The sequence below is a fragment of the Neofelis nebulosa genome, chromosome 9 (assembly GCF_028018385.1).
Source record: "Neofelis nebulosa isolate mNeoNeb1 chromosome 9, mNeoNeb1.pri, whole genome shotgun sequence".
Lineage (NCBI taxonomy): Eukaryota > Metazoa > Chordata > Mammalia > Carnivora > Felidae > Neofelis > Neofelis nebulosa.
In genome coordinates this window covers 113,936,963-113,952,815 of record NC_080790.1, presented here as the reverse complement: position 1 = coordinate 113,952,815, position 15,853 = coordinate 113,936,963, and the positions used below count along the sequence as shown (strand labels likewise).

General features: G+C 47.5%; 1 protein-coding gene across 2 annotated transcripts in view; it reads right to left on the bottom strand.

Moving 5' to 3' along the window:
* CSNK2A1 (casein kinase 2 alpha 1) overlaps positions 1–5,977 on the bottom strand; it is a 56,197-nt gene extending 50,220 nt beyond the window's left edge. The window contains exon 1 of one of the 2 annotated variants that reach the window (XM_058685177.1): positions 5,835–5,977. The gene's annotated coding sequence lies outside the window, so the exon portion shown is untranslated. The remainder of the gene's footprint in view (positions 1–5,834) is intronic. The other variant, XM_058685178.1, reaches the window with a different exon arrangement.
* Between the last annotated feature and the right edge of the window lie 9,876 nt (positions 5,978–15,853).

Sequence of the window (15,853 nt, the reverse complement as noted above, 5' to 3'; positions counted from 1 at the left end):
AAAGTGCTAAGACCTTATACCTAATCCAGTGCTAAACTTCACCAGTTCTGTTTCTAAATTTATACAAACTAACGGGATTATGCAGAAGTTGTCATATAGTTGCCGAAACAACTATCATAAATGTTACAACAGTTAACATCCTTGGGGCACTTCATATGGTAGGTACTGTTAAATGTGTTACACTACCTCAATTCTCACAATGACTCCACAAGGAAGGTGAGGCAGAGAGAATCTGTCCAAGGTAAAACCTAGAAAAAGGGCAAGGCAGGGAGTGCACAAGGAATACAGTTCAAAAGCCATGTATCTCCACTGCCTGGACCAGGATTCTAGGCCAGCTCCAGGGCTGATACCAGGTTGAGCTACTTAACCTTCATGTGGCCCAATTTCCTTTACTCTAAACCCAAAAGTCAAATACATAATCTTAAAAAGGCCTTCATACCCTGAAATGTTCTAATTTTGTAATCATCTTTCTATTCAGGTAACTAAATTGAAAAGAAGTGGTCTCCTTTCCTCCATCCTCTGAAGTCCCCACTAAAGTTGAGAGTCTACATTTTATGAATCAAATCAGCAGGATACTGCGGCAGGACAGCCTTTCTTAAAAGTTAGAACTCCATACTGCAATTATAATTCCCAAATGTGATTCTTAACCTCAAATGACACAGACAGGGAGAAAAGACGTTACAACAACTTCGGGTTGGGGTGGGAAGGGTAAAAAGAACAGACTACTGTATATAGGTGGTTATCAATTCACAAAAAAAGACCACCCATTTCCATCTCCTCTAAAAAGTTAGAAATAAGTCTTTAAAAGGCTGTCATATAAACTTATTGCTTTATTCAGCCAATAAAAATTAATGAAGAAATTATGTCATTTACTCAAGACATTTATTATAGGCAAGGAAAAGTCATCAATTTATAGAAATCCTACCAAAATGGCCTAGAGCTCTAGAATCCACATTTTTCAATGCTAGTCATCTAGCCAATTCCAATTGTATTTAAGGGCAGTAACAGGATATTTAAACACTAAGGAAAAGGCATAGGTTCTACTCAACACAATTACTTTGTGAAGTCTTCTAGAACCAAATCACTTTGCAGAATAATCTTTACTACTTCTGTTCTTTAGAAAACAATCCCCCTGAAATTTTCTTTTTTTATTTATTTTTTTAATGTTTATTTATTTGTAAGAGAGAAACAGAGCATGAGTGGAGATGGGCAGAAAGAAAGGGAGACACAGAATTGGAAGCAGGCTCCAGGCTCTGAGATGTCAGCACAGAGCCCAAAGTGGGGCTCGAACTCACAACTGTGAGATCGTGACCTGCGTGGAAGTCAGACGCTCAACCAACTGAGCCACCCAGGCACCCCTATCCCCCCGAGAGTTTTTTTTTTTTTTTTTAATTTTTTTTTTCAACGTTTTTTATTTATTTTTGGGACAGAGAGAGACAGAGCATGAACGGGGGAGGGGCAGAGAGAGAGGGAGACACAGAATTGGAAACAGGCTCCAGGCTCCGAGCCATCGGCCCAGAGCCCGACGCGGGGCTCGAACTCACGGACCGTGAGATCGTGACCTGGCCGAAGTCGGACGCTTAACCGACTGCGCCACCCAGGCGCCCCCCCCCGAGAGTTTTAAATAAAATCAGCAAAAGGCCTCTATTCGTTTTCTACTGTTGCTGTACAAATTACCACAAACATAAAACAACACAAATTTATTATCTCACAGTTTCTATAGGCCAGAAATCAGGTGCACTTGGCTGGATCTTCTGCTTAGGGTCTCCCAAGACCAAAACAAACAAACAAACAAACAAACAAACAAACAAACAAAAAAACCCTCAAGATGTCCACCTTGCTCTGTTCCTTGCTGACACTTGGGGCAGGGACAGGAATCTGCTTCCAAGCTCATTTAGACTGCTGGCTGAGTTCAGTTTCTTGTGGTTGTTATGACTGATGCCCCCATTTCCTTGCTAGTGGTCAGCAAGGGGCTGTCCACATGCTTTCCATGAGGCCCCCTCCAGTAATGGCGGGTTGAGTTCCCCTCATGTTTCAAATCTCTAACTTCTGACCCATCTCTCTGACTGCAGCTGGACAAAGTTCTTTGCCTTCATGTTAGATTGGCCCCACTCAGAAAATCCAGGATAATCTTCCTATCTTAAGATACTTAAACCATAATTACATTTGCAAAGTCCCTTTTGCCATATAATGTTAACATATTCAGATTCCAGGATTAGGGTACAGACATCTTTGGAGGGGAGAGGGAAGGCAGGGTGTCATTTCATCTACCACAGCCCCCCCTCTGACCTCCATTGATTCATATCTTTCCCAAATGCAAAATACATCCATCCCATCCTAAGGTCTCATTCCATTATAGCATCAACTCAAAATCCCAAAATCTCACCTAAAGGTCATCAATTAAAAAGTCCCAAATCTCATCATCTAAATCAGGTGTGGATGAGGCTTTGTGTATAATACAATAAGAACTCCTGGGGCACAATTTCTGAAAACAAAAACCAAGCTACCTGCTTCCAATACACAAGGGTGGGACAGGTATAGGGCAACAGTTATAGAATTCCCAGTCCAAAAAAGGAAAATGGAAGAGAAAACAGATCCATTGGTCCAAAGCAGTTTCAAAATCTGGGCAAACTCCATTCCATTTCAAAGTCAGGGAAAAATCCTCTGCAGCTTTCAGCTCCACCTCTCTGGGCTCTTGGTTCCAGCTTCTGAGTCACCCACATTTTAACAAAAAGCAGCACACTCACACCTGAGTTTACCAGCCCGTTTCCTGCCTAGACTTTGGGGGGTTTTAACAGACCTCTTTAACTTTCATACTATGTCTTTCAATCCAAGCTGGCTTCGTTTTTGTTAGTATAAAATCCTCAAGGATCTCATGGACTTTACGTAAATTTCATAGGGGTTCGCTGTTGTTAGTCAGACTCCCAGGCACAAATACAGCAGGCTCCACCTTCCACACTTTGCTTGGAAATCTCCACTGGAGAGCCAGGTTTATTACTTACGAGTTCTCTTTTCCACATAACCACAGGATACAATTCTAAACTTACTTGCCACTAAGTAACAAGGATCCTCTTTCCTCCAGTTTCTAATACCTGCCTCATTTCCCCCTGAGCCCTCACTAGGAGTCAACAACCATATTTCTACCATCTGTTGTAGGTCTTTTCTACCACGCTCCTCAAAAATTTTCTGGCCTTCATCCACTTCCACATTTTGAGGTAACAGTACCCCACTCCAGGTACCAAAAATCGATACAGTGTTCTACTGCCGCCGTAACAAACTGCCACAAACAGGAGTGGCTTCAAACAACAGAAATTTATTATCTCAGGTCACAGAAGTTTCTGTAGGTCAGAAGTTACGCGGGCTCTGGCTAAGTATTCTGCTTAGGGCACGAGGCCAGAATCAAGGTATATTCCTTGCTGGCAACTCTGGGGGAAGAATCCACTTCCTAGCTCATTCTGACTGTTGGTCACAATCAGTTTCTGGCGGTTGTAGGACTGAGGTCTCCATTTCCTAGTGCCGGCTGTCAGCTGGGGCTGGTCTCTGCCACTGGAGCCGACCATATTCCTTCTCATGCTTTCCCTGTGGCCCCCTCTAGCAACAGCAAACGGAGTCCTTCTCATGGTCGCAATCTCTGTGTTCACCCTTCTGCCCTCCCTTGACTCCCAGGTGGGGGTCAAGTTCTCTGCTTTCAAGGTCTCGTGTCAGTAGATTGGGTCCATCCATGAAATGCAGAATCATCTTCCTATTTTCAGATTCGTGACTCTAAGGAGATCTGCAAAATCCCTTCTACCATGTAACACATTCACAGATTCTGGGAATTACAGTATGGACATCTTTGTCGGGGAGGGTATCATTCTGTCTACCACACACCCAAACCCTAAGGGAAGGCTTTCAACTCAGTTCCTGAAGAAAATTTCCCCTTTCTCCAAAGGAGTATGTGAAGTAAAGGTATCTGTTCAGAGACAGAGACAACAGTAAAATCAAAGACTCAGCCTGTAACAGTGGCTAGGCAACAGGAGAACTAAAAATACACTGTGGAAAGGAAGCTGCCACTTGTTTCATCCCCAAACAGCAAGGCAAGAAACCCATTACACAGAAACTAACCTAACGTTCCCCTTCAACGTGTGCTTCTCTTCGCTACTGTATTCCATACAGGAGGACATAACCGGGCATGTCGGGGTTTAAAAAAAAAAAAAAAAAGTTGCCCCAGGGTGACCTAACTTTGTAATCAGTGGATAAATCAACCCAAGCACACTTCAAATCTTTTCTTTCTTCAAGTTGTACACCCTCCCCCAATAGCAAATGAAACTCAAGTATTTCAAAGTCACAGAAGGATAAAGGTGCCCAGGTCAAACAGCAGTTGACGTTTTTTGGTTTTTGGTTTTTTAAATGACACGAGGGAGACCCGCTATTGGCCCTGGTCTTTCAAGGGCCCACCAAGCCAGTTACGCCAAATCGACTTACAACGAAACAAAACACTGCAGCAATTTCCACAAGTGTAATATTCTGAAGTCTCGCCCACCGTTTGGTTCCTGACCACACCTTTTACGTAGAACAGAGGACCCCTAAATATACCAGCTGGTCCCTTTAACCTACCAAGCGCTTACTACCTGCCAGGTACCGCGGTAAGCACTCGACACAAAGTATCCTTTCTACCGCTCACCATAAACGTACGACCTAGGAAATCCTACGGCCCCCACTTTACAGATAGGAAAACCAAGGCTCACAGAGATCAGGGCACACAGCTAAGTAGCAAAGGCACTGACATTTGAGAACCCAGGCCCTCTGGTTCTTTAGCCCTGGCCGACTCCGCCACTCCTTAGGTGTGATGCAGCCTCCTAACTCCTGCTAAAATCGTCCCCTTCCAGTTTTCTTTGCACGTCTTCTCCCCGTGCCCCCTTCTCGCAGACCTCAGCAGCTTCAAGGCAACCGAGTCCTTCCCAAGTCAAGGCACCACCTTCGTTTCGGAACTCTTCCCTTCCCACAATAGCCAAGAGTCAAGAAGCGACTTCTTCCCACCCTGACTTCGCTTTCCAAAAACAAACTACCGAAGCTCCACCCATCACCTGCTTAGACTAGAAACGTTCCGACGCTGCAAAACAACAAACAACAACAACAGCAGCAACAAAAAAACAAAATAGAAGTCGTACTCTTCCGAAAGGTCACAAACTAGGCTGGATACTGCTGGCCAACCTTCCATTCTACATACTTCTCTACCACCCAGGCTCCCAACTAACCCTGAACTCCCAACTCCACCCATTCGGCCCCACTTCGCGGTCCCTTCCCCCTTTCTTCCCAGCGACCTCGCCCGGGGTTCCCTCCTCTTTGCACCCCAGTCTGCAGGTGGGAAGCCCAGCCCGGCCCACAGGGACCCTTAGAAGGCCCCCACTCCAGCTGCTCCGCTTCCCGGGAGGGTTCACCCCACCCTACCCATCAAGCACCACTCCCCTGGGCACCCTCCCCCAGCATCCCCCTGTGGCCCCACCCCTCAAGCTCCCTTCCCCCTCAGGCGACCCCCTCCTCCAAGTTGCCCCCTAGTCCCCGCCCCAGTCCAGCCCTCTCCCCCGCCATAAGCGGGACTCCAGAAAGCCAGTTCCCACCCTCACATCAGCGTCTGCCCCGCAAGCCTCGCTCGCGGTCCTGAAGGGTGGCCCCAGGCCTCCCCGATGGGCTGCAGGGGCCTCGGCTGGTGTGTGTAAGGGGGGGGGGGGGCAGGGGAAGGCGATGGGCCGTTCGGGAGTCCGCTGGGAGCGCGAGGGCCGACCGCGACCCGTCGTCCTATCCCGGACCCACCTCCACACACCAACGACCTCGCCTGGCGGCTCCCACAGTACCTGTGGTGGAAGCGGCAGCGGCGGCGGCCGCTCTCCCCTCTCCTCACACAGACAATATGGCGGCGGCGGAGGAGGAGACACACGGCTCGGCCGCCAGCCGCAGGGACCAGAGCGAGGCTGCAGCCGCCGCTGCCGGAAGCGGAAACCCCCTTCCTACCAGGAGGCGGGGCGGGACCGCTTCCGACTCCGCCCCACGCAGAATCCGGCTGAGTGCGGCCATGCTGGGATGTGCTAAGGTGTCCCTGCGGGTGCCGTTCCGGACTGGGGGCGCAAAATGGGAGAAATTGTCGCCAGAAAGCATACTAACGAGATTTGCAGCGATTGAGCGCGTTTTGTCTCAGCACCTGTTAGGAACTGACGACAGAAAGAAGGCGAAACTCCCGTACGTGTACAGTTGGTTTGCCCCAAGCTAAGATGGCGGTCCCTATGTTTCCCGCACTTCAACCCAGCTGACGAGTCGCCCCAGTGGACAAGCCAGCCGGCCTTTCCTGAAGCATGCGCGACCTGCAGAGCTGTAAAGCAAAGCATTTTGGGAGTTGAAGTCGGCTGCTCGGACCCCTCGTCTAGGGTTAGGGTTCCAGCAGTACATTTTGTCTACTCAAACTTTGAGTTCGCGACAAACGAACGGAAGTTGGACCCTCGGGGTGGTGTGATGCAGGAGTGGAGCGAGTGACGATCCAAGCCCTGTAGAGACTGAGACCTTATTCCTGCCTCCTGCAGGAGACCTATTTAGAACTACCCATCTAGAATGAAGTGTATTCTCTCCCTTCAGTCCGCCACCCGTCATCCTCCCCGCCCGCCTGGGCAACTTCCCCCAAAGCAGCTACAGGGCACTTTCTATCTTGCAAGCCTGATCACGGCGTCCTCGTGGGTTAAAATCTTCCAGGTCTCTCCTTTGGTGCACCAAAGATAGCCCAAGTTCTCTTGACATCAAATTCCCGCATAAATTGGACAGCCCCAATTCCCCACCTTTTTTGACACTGCTCCCATTTCTAGCCTCCTATTCTGTGCCTCCACTCTCAGATTTCTGATGCTTCTACCCACGAAAGCTTGCAAACTATTCCTGCAGCTCATCTGTGTTGCCTCTCTCCCTTTGCACTGGTGGTTACTTCTGTTACTGTGACCTCCTGAACTGGCTAATCAAATTAATTCAGGGGTCCTTTTTTCTGGGGATCGTCCCTCCCTTGAACGTCCCCAGACGTAGGTGCGGTCACTCTGCAGCCTGACAGGCCTCTAGGCCTGCCTCCTCCATCAGACTGTGAGCCCCCAGTGGACAGGGCTGGGTCTGATGATCACTGTCCTCTGCGCAGGCCCCGCTAAAACCTCGTGTGTTACTGAGAGGAATTCAAGTGTTAGCCTCACCTCTAGTGGGGCAGAGGTGTGAGGGCTGGAACAAGGGTGAGGAGACTGGGTTATTTTCGTACCAGCTATTATCCCTGAGCTGCCTCAGAACAGCTGCCTGGCCCAGGAATGGGTCTTCCCACCCTCTCCAGCCCTCCTTTCACAGTTTGTCAGCTTACTGGCACCTCTGTTCCCAAAGAGACCGATCTCCTCCCCTATAGGATGGGGGTGGCCACAGCTTCAGATGTACAGTGATGGCCTCAAGGAGGTGGCTGTGACCTTCTCTGGGCCTCATTTGCCAGACAGGTCTGCAGCATTTGACCCCAGTGGGCTGGGCATCTATGGTAATGGCTTTCTGGGTGCTCTCAAGTGGGCCGATCTGTTATCTGGGCCTGTTTCCCCACCTGTGGACTGAGAAGGTTGGAGAAGCTGATCCCAAGATTTTCATGAAGACCTTTTTTAGGAAATGACTGGCTTTCCACTTAGCTCTTGGACCATGGTTTTTGTTTTTTGTTTGTTTGTTGGCTTTCATGGCTCCTTTGTTCACATTTATTCAGTTCACAGCTAGCTATTCATCACTTGTTCTGAGCCAGACAGTGCTGGGGGTGGGGTATGAGCAAGACAGATACCAATTCCTTGTGGAGCCCACTTTCTAGAGTGAAAAACAATACGCGTGTAAGCAAATGAACAAATGTAGTTTCACGCAACAATAATTGCTATGAAGGAAAAAGATAAGTAGCTGTGAAAACGAATGGAAGTGGAAGAGCCATAGCATGAGTGGTTCAGAAATTCCCTCGGAGAAGAGAGCAGTGAGTACAAAGATCCGCGAGCAGGAAAGAGTTGGATAAGTTTGAGGAAGGAGGCCAGGATGGCTGAAGTGCAGTGAGTGAGGGGGAGAAAGGGAGGGCATATGGCGGGAGAGATGGGCGGGGCTTATGCCGTCCAGGGGGAGGAGTCTGAGATTTCACGTTGAGAAGAATGGGGATATTTCCCAAGGCTTAGCCCTCACACCCTTCCTATGGTCTCAGGCCCTCCTACAGTGTCAGTTCTTGGTTCTTGCACCCAGTTCCAGCCTCCACCCATGACCTCACACAGAGGGCTCACCCAGGCACACACATACAATCCTTGGCACTAAGCAGGGCAGAGATGAGCGCCAACCGCTTCCATCTTCCTGGCCAGCCTGATACAGATCTCTTGTCCCAAGTCCCATTCTCCGGTGTTCATCTAGTTACGGAGCCTCCAAAGACCAGCTCAGTTATCTTCGTCACTTATTCTTCCTGGCACCCCACATTATAACCATTCAGTGTAGACTCCCTTCAAACAACAAAAGCAATAATCACAGTTAAGAGTTGAAGTACTTGCCCTGAGCCTCACAGTGAATGTTCATCATCTCATTGAATCCTCACATCAGCCTGATGAGGTAGGAACTAAAGTATTCCATTCTCAGATGAGGAAACTGAAGTGAAGAGAGGTTATAAGACGTGACAAAAGTCACTTGCATTCCAACATGGGTCGTCCTCTCTGCACTAGACCTAACTGTATCAGCTTTCTGATGCTGCTTAACAAAGCACCCCAAAACAGAATTGGTTAGACTAATAATTATTTATTTGCTTATTTATTATAAGAGCAGAGAGAGGGGGAGACACAATATCCGAAACAGGCTCCAGGCTCCGAGCTGTCAGCACAGAGCCTGACGCAGGGCTTGAGCTCACAAACTGTGAGATCATGACCTGAGCCGAAGTCAGACGCTCAACCGACTGAGCCACCCAAGTGCCCCTTTACTGAGCGTATTGGCAAGCTGGCTGGCCCAATACAGGCTCATATACATGTCTGACAGTTGACTGGGCCTGTTGGCTTAAGTGCCTTGGTTCTTCTCCATGTGGCTTCTTCGGCAGCTAGCTCAGGCTTCCTCACATGATGGCCTCCAAAAGGGAAAACAACAAAAAGCAGCAAGGCCCCTTGAGGCCTAGGCTCAGAAGTGCTGGGGGCGCCTGGTGGCGCAGTCGGTTGAGCGTCCGACTTCAGCCAGGTCACGATTTCGCGGTCCGTGAGTTCGAGCCCCGCGTCAGGCTCTGGGCTGATGGCTCGGAGCCTGGAGCCTGTTTCCGATTCTGTGTCTCCCTCTCTCTCTGCCCCTCCCCCGTTCATGCTCTGTCTCTCTCTGTCCCAAAAATAAATAAAAAACGTTGAAAAAAAAAAAAAAAGAAGTGCTGGACTGTTACTTTCACTGCATTTTATTGAGCAAAGCCCATCACGTGGCCAGCTCAGAATCAAGGAGAGTAGAAACAGACTCCATCTCTAGATGACAAATGCACCGAAGTCATATTGCAAAGAGTCATGCGTACCAGGATGGGAGGAATTGTCGTGGCTGTCTCTGCAAACATACCACACTAAGTGACTGTATGGGTGGAACTGGTTAAATAAATTATCATGCGGCTAAACATGGAGCTATTAACAACAAGGGTTACTGTTTTGTTGAGTGCTTAGTATATGTCCAGCACTATGCAAGATGCCTTGTATGTATGAATGCATTTAATTCTCATAGTCACCCTGTGGGACCACTGCATTTTATTTTATTTTATTTTATTTTATTTTATTTTATTTTATTTCATTTCATTTTAATGCCACTACATTTTAACCCCCAGTTAGAGATTAAGCACACCAAGATTCAGAGAGGTTAAACAACCTGTGCAGGGTCACACAGCTAGTCTGTGACAAAACTGTTAAAAAGAATGACAATGTAATGTCCTGACGTGGAAAACTGGCTCTGTCATACTGTTATGGGATGAAAAGCAAGAGATGAAACGAAGATTTAGGGAGAACACATTTTATTTTATTTTTTTTAACTTAAAAAAATTTGTTAATGTTTATTTATTTTTGAGAGACAGGGAGAGCATGAGCAGGGGAGGGGCAGAGAGAGAGGGAGACAGAGGATCCAAAGCAGGCTCTGTGCTGACAGCAGAGAGCCCCATGTGGAGCTTGAACTCACAAACCATGAGATCATGACCTGAGCTGAAGCTGGACTCTTAACCGACTGAGCCACCCAGTTGCCCCTAGGCAGAACGCATTTTAAAAGCACCTTTAAAAATGGATAGATGTAAGAGTGCCTGGGAGACCCTGTCGGCTGAGTATCTAGCTCTTGATTTCAGCTCAGGTCATGATATCATGGTTATGAGATCGAGCCCCTCCTTGGGCTCTGGGCTGAGGGCAGAGCCTGCTTAAGATTTTCTCTCTTCCCCTCTCTCTCTGCCCTTCCCCCACTCACGCGCTCTCCCTCTCTCTGTCTCTCTGTCTCTCTCGAAAATTAAAAAATCAAATCAAATCAAATAAAAACATAAAAATGAGTAGATGTATGTGTGTTGTATAGTTGCAGACAAAGTTCAGGAACGATTCACCACAAACTATTAATGGAGCTTATCTCAGAAGAGAGGAAGAGGAGGGAACTTTTACTTTGAACGCTTCCGTCTGCACTGCATGACTTTTTTTGCTTGAATTTTTTTTTTTTTTTTTTGGTAACAAACACAAATGTTTATTTCGACACTCCATAAAGAAAAAGTGTTTTTAAAATGTCCTTCAACTTGTCTCTCACCTCTGTCTTCTTCTATTTGGTTTTGACGTTTACTGTTCCCCACCCCCACCCCCCCTTTTTTGACACTGCTCCAGCCCAGTCCCTTATCAGTTCTGGCCTGAAGTTTTGTAACTACCTCCAGGAGCCCCTCCTCTCTCCCTCTCCCACACATCCTGCACACGCACTGCCACTGGAGGAAAGTTTATTAACCACTATGTTCCTTTCTTGCTCAAGAGTTTTCAGTGGTATTTCATTGCCTTCAGAGTAAGTCCAAACTGCTTGGCCTCGTGGCCATGACATTGATAAATTTGACTCCAACTTGGTTGGGTTCCAGCTCTGTCACTTACTAGCAGTGTAACCTCAGACAAGTTATTTGATCTCTCTGAGCCCTAGTTTCCTCATCTGTTTAGAAAGGAAGGAAGGAAGAAAGAAAAGAAAGAAAGAAAGAAAGAGAGAAAGAAAGAAGGAAAGAAAGAAAGATGGAAAGGAAGAAAGAAGGAAAGAAAGAAAGAAAGATGGAAAGGAAGAAAGGAAGAAGGAAAGGAAGGAAAGAAAGAAGAAAGAGAAAGAAAGAAAGGAAAGAAAGATGGAAAGGAAGAAAGGAAGAAGGAAAGGAAGGAAAGAAAGAAGAAAGAGAAAGAAAGAAAAGAAAGAAAGATGGAAAGGAAGAAAGGAAGAAGGAAAGGAAGGAAGAAAAGAAAGAAAGAAAGAAAGAAAGAAAGAAAGAGAAAGGAAAGAAGAAAGAGAAAGAAAGAAAGATGGAAAGGAAGAAAGGAAGAAGGAAAGGAAGAAGGAAAGGAAGGAAGGAAAGAAGAAAGAGAAAGAAAGAAAGAAAGAAAGAAAGAAAGAAAGAAAGAAAGATGGAAAGGAAGAAAGAAAGGAAGGAAGGAAAGAAGAAAGAAAGAAGGAAAGGGAGGAAGGAAGGAAAGAAAGAAAGAAAGAAAGAAAGAAAAAGAAAGAAAGAAAAGGAGGAAGGAAGGAAAGAAAAAGAAGAGGAAAGAAAGAAAGAAAGAAAGAAAGAAAGAAAGAAAGAAAGAGAAGATATAGCATGAAATATGGCAAATTAGGTTACTGTTCAGTGACTGTCGTGCTCCCCCCCCCCAGTGAGGACTGGTTACACTCCCTCCTCCATTGATACTAAGCTTGGCCATCTGATTTGCTTTGGCCAGTGCAACGTAGATGAAAGTGACCAAGTGCAAGTTCCAGCCTGGGCCTTAACAGGTTTCACCTTTTCACTTGTCCCCCCGGGAATCTCCACCTCTATCACAAGGATGGGGCTATCAACAGTGCACTGTGTCTTTTGAAACTGAGTCCCAGTTGAAGGTTCTGTAGGAAAGTCTGGGTGAAGAAAGTTTTGTGTTTTGGTATTTAGTTGTATTAAACTTTGAATTGTTTTTCTTTTCCCCCATCAACGCTACCACTTTTGAATGACAGAAAGCTAAACAGCTGGGAAGAGAATGTTCTGTGTCTGTTTAAGGAACCTAGAGCTTCTATCCAAATCCCCAGCACCAAGCAGACTGGTGTAGAGGAGTGGAAGAAATATATAGCAGACGTGACATGGAACCAAACTCAGCAGAGCCCAGCCAAGATCGGCCAAAGCCCAAATGGCAGCAGGCAAGGGAGGGACAAATCAATATTTGCTGCTGGAAGCCACAGACTTCGGGGGGGGGGGGGTGCTTTGCTATGCAACATTATTATAGTGACAGCTAACTGATATACCCAGTTCATAGGGCTCATGTCAGGATTCAGTGACTGAATATAATAAAGCTCTTAAAAATATGCCGGCACACAGGGACTCCTGGGTGGCTCAGTCGGTTAAGCGTCCAACTTTGGCTCAGGTCACGATCTCATGGTTTGTGGGTTCAAGCCCTGCATCGGGCTCTGTGCTCACAGCTCAGAGCCTGGAGCCTGCTTTGGATTCCGTGTCTCCCTCTGCCTCTGCCCTTCCCCTGCTCGCACTTTGTCTCTCTCTCTCTCTCTCTCTCTCTAAAATAAATAATAAAACATTTTTAAAAATTAAAAAAAAATATGCTGGAACACAGCAAGGATGAGCAAGGATGCAATTAACGTGAGCGGTCACGAGTGGGGTGTCACCGTGAACAAAACAAAGGCCCCGTTTTCACCATCTCACGTTCCTTGGAGAGGTGTGTGGCACATCAGATGGTGACGAGCTCTGTGGAAAGAAAGAAGGCATGGGAGGGACAGGGAAGGGCTGCGGTGCTGTTCAAATAGACAATCAATGGAAGCCTCACCGGGAAGGTGGTTCTTGGGCAAAGAGCTGGAAGAGGTGAGGCAGGGAGGCTCGAGGGTGTGTGGGAGAAGACTGTTCCAAGCAGAGAGAACAGGGTGGGCCAAGACCTTGAAGGGGACTCATGTCTAGTGGGTTTGAGGAACGGCCAGTAGAGAGGAAGGCTGAGCTGAGCTGAGCAGGCAAGGGGGAGGTGACGTCGGGGGGACTCCCCTGGGGCTGGATCAGGCACAGCCTTGTGCCTCGTGATAGGGACTTTGGCTTCTGCTCTGCATGAGATGGGGGTTGTTGGAGGGTTTTGACCCGACGGAGGACAGGCCCAGCTCTGCCTTTTTACAGGGTCTTGCCAGCAGCTGGGTGCAGAATAAATGGAATGGGAGCGAGGGCCGAAGCAGGGAGACCAGGTAAGAGGGCACTGCCACAATCCAGACCAAAGATGGCGATGCTCTGAATCTAACTTAGACTCCGGGGTTATTTGGAAATACGTTGGGGTGGGGTTTTGAGAAAGAAAATTGATTGAGTTGATTCCGAGGTTTTAGGGCAGAGGAATTGAAAGAAGGAGTTTGCCATTAACTGAGATGAGGGAGACTATGGGAGAACTTTCTCAGGTAGGGAAAGGAGGGAGGGATTAGCAGTTCCATTTGAGACTTGTTCAGTTTGAGGCACCCATCAGACTTCCGTTAGAAGTTGCACGCGCGGTGGGGCGCCTGGGTGGCTCAGTCGGTTGAGCGTCCGACTTCGGCTCAGGTCATGATCTCACGGGCCGTGAGTTCGAGCCCCGCGTCGGGCTCTGTGCTGACAGCTCGGAGCCTGGAGCCTGCTTCGGATTCTGTGTCTCCCTCTCTCTCTGCTCCTCCCCTGCTCATGCTCTGTCTCTCTCTCTTCTTCAAAAAATAAATTAAAAAAAAATATATATATATATGTTATATATATATATATATAACAATATAAGAAGTTGTATGCACGAATCTGAGCCCAGGAGAGAAGTCCAGGCTGGGGATGTAATTTGGGCAGTTGTTATGGACTGAATTGTGTCTCCCCAAATTCATATGTTGAAGCCCTGACCCCCAATGTACTGTATTTCGAGATAAAGTTTTTAGGCAGGTAATTAAGGTCAAATGAGGTCACAAAGGTGGGACCCTAATCCAGCAGGACTGGTGTCCTTGTAAGGAGAGGAAGAGACCCTGGAGCACATCCTCCCTCCCTCCCTCCCTCTCTCTCTCTCTCTCTGAGTGTGCCCAGAGGAAAGGCCATATGAGAACACAAGGAGAAGAAAGTCAACCAGCAACAGAGTTCTCACCAGAAACCAACCCTACTGGCACCTTGACCTTCTAGACCTGGGAGAAATAAAACATATATTTCTGTTGTTAAGTCATCAGTCTGTGGGGTCTTGTTCTGGCAGGCCCAAGTAGACTAATACAGGAGTCCTCGCCATGACACTTGTCCTGGGAACCGAGTAAGGAAAACATCTCAAGGGAGAATTGATGGTCTGTGTCTAATGGTGCAGAGAGAGGTCAAGGACATCGAGACCCGGGAGCTGATTTAGCAAAGTGGAGGGCATTGTTATTTGACAGGAAAGAGTTTAGGTGGAACGGTGGGAGCCCAAACCTGACCGGAGTGGGGTTAAGAGAGAGTAGAAGAAGGGGCGCCTGGGTGGCCCAGTCTGTTAAGCATCCGACTTCGGCTCGGGTCATGATCTCATGGTTTGTGAGTTCGAGCCCCGCGCCGGGCTCTGTGCTGACAGCTCGGAGCCTGGAGCCTGCTTCGGATTCTGTGTCTCCCCCTCTCCGTCCCTCCCCCACTCAGGCTCTGTCTCTCTCCATGTCTCAGAAATGAACAATTTAAAAAAAAATTTTTTTTAAAGGAGAGAGTGGAAGAAGATACAGGAAGATGGAAAGGAAGGAAGGAAGGAAGGAAGGAAGGAAGGAAGGAAGGAAGGAAGGAAAAGAAAGGAAATTAAAAAAAATTTTTTTTAACGTTTATTTATTTTTGACAGAGAGAGAGACAGAGCATGAACGGGGGAGAGGCAGAGAGAGAGGGGAGACACAGAATCGGAAGCAGGCTCCAGGCTCTGAGCTGTCAGCCCAGAGCCCGACGCGGGGCTCGAACTCACAGACCGTGAGATCATGACCTGAGCTAGAGTCGGACGCCCAACCGACTGAGCCACCCAGGTGCCCCGAAAGGAAATTTTTTTAAAAAGATTTTATTTTTAAGTAATCTTCACATCCAATGTAGGGCTCGAACTCACAACCCCAAGATCAAGAGTCATGTGCTTTACCAGTTGCACCAGCCAAGCGCCCCAGAAAGCCCTTTTTAAGAGTAGAAAGTCGACTAGTAAATGGGGAAGAGTAGGAATTAGAAAATCACCATCTGGCAACTCCTATAGAATAATTATTTCAGGGGAAGGATCATCAAGAAATGCTACCATCACGGATCAATGTTTGACAAGAAACGGGGTATTTCCATAGCCTTAGTCTCCCCTCACAAGACACTTTGAATTCCAAAGGGCGAGATAGTAACTTTCCAGTGGAGAAACTCAGCAGACACCCCATCGACCAAGTGGTCAAAATAAACATCCCTTGTATTGGGGCGAGTGCCTCAATTAACTGCCTCCCCGTATGATGCACTGAGAGGGACACGGGATCGTATGTCTGCCAGCAAAGTTTGACTGAAGCATTTGACTCATGACTGAGTGCTAGATGAGCCCAAAGTGAGGGACATTTCTACCGAATGACTGGCCTGGACTCTTGAAAAATGTTAAGGTCGTGAAAGCCAGACGGAGGAGCAGTTCTGGACTAAGGAGTCCAAAGAGGCATAAGAACTAAATGCAGTGATGTGAGATTCTGGACCAGGAAAAAAAAA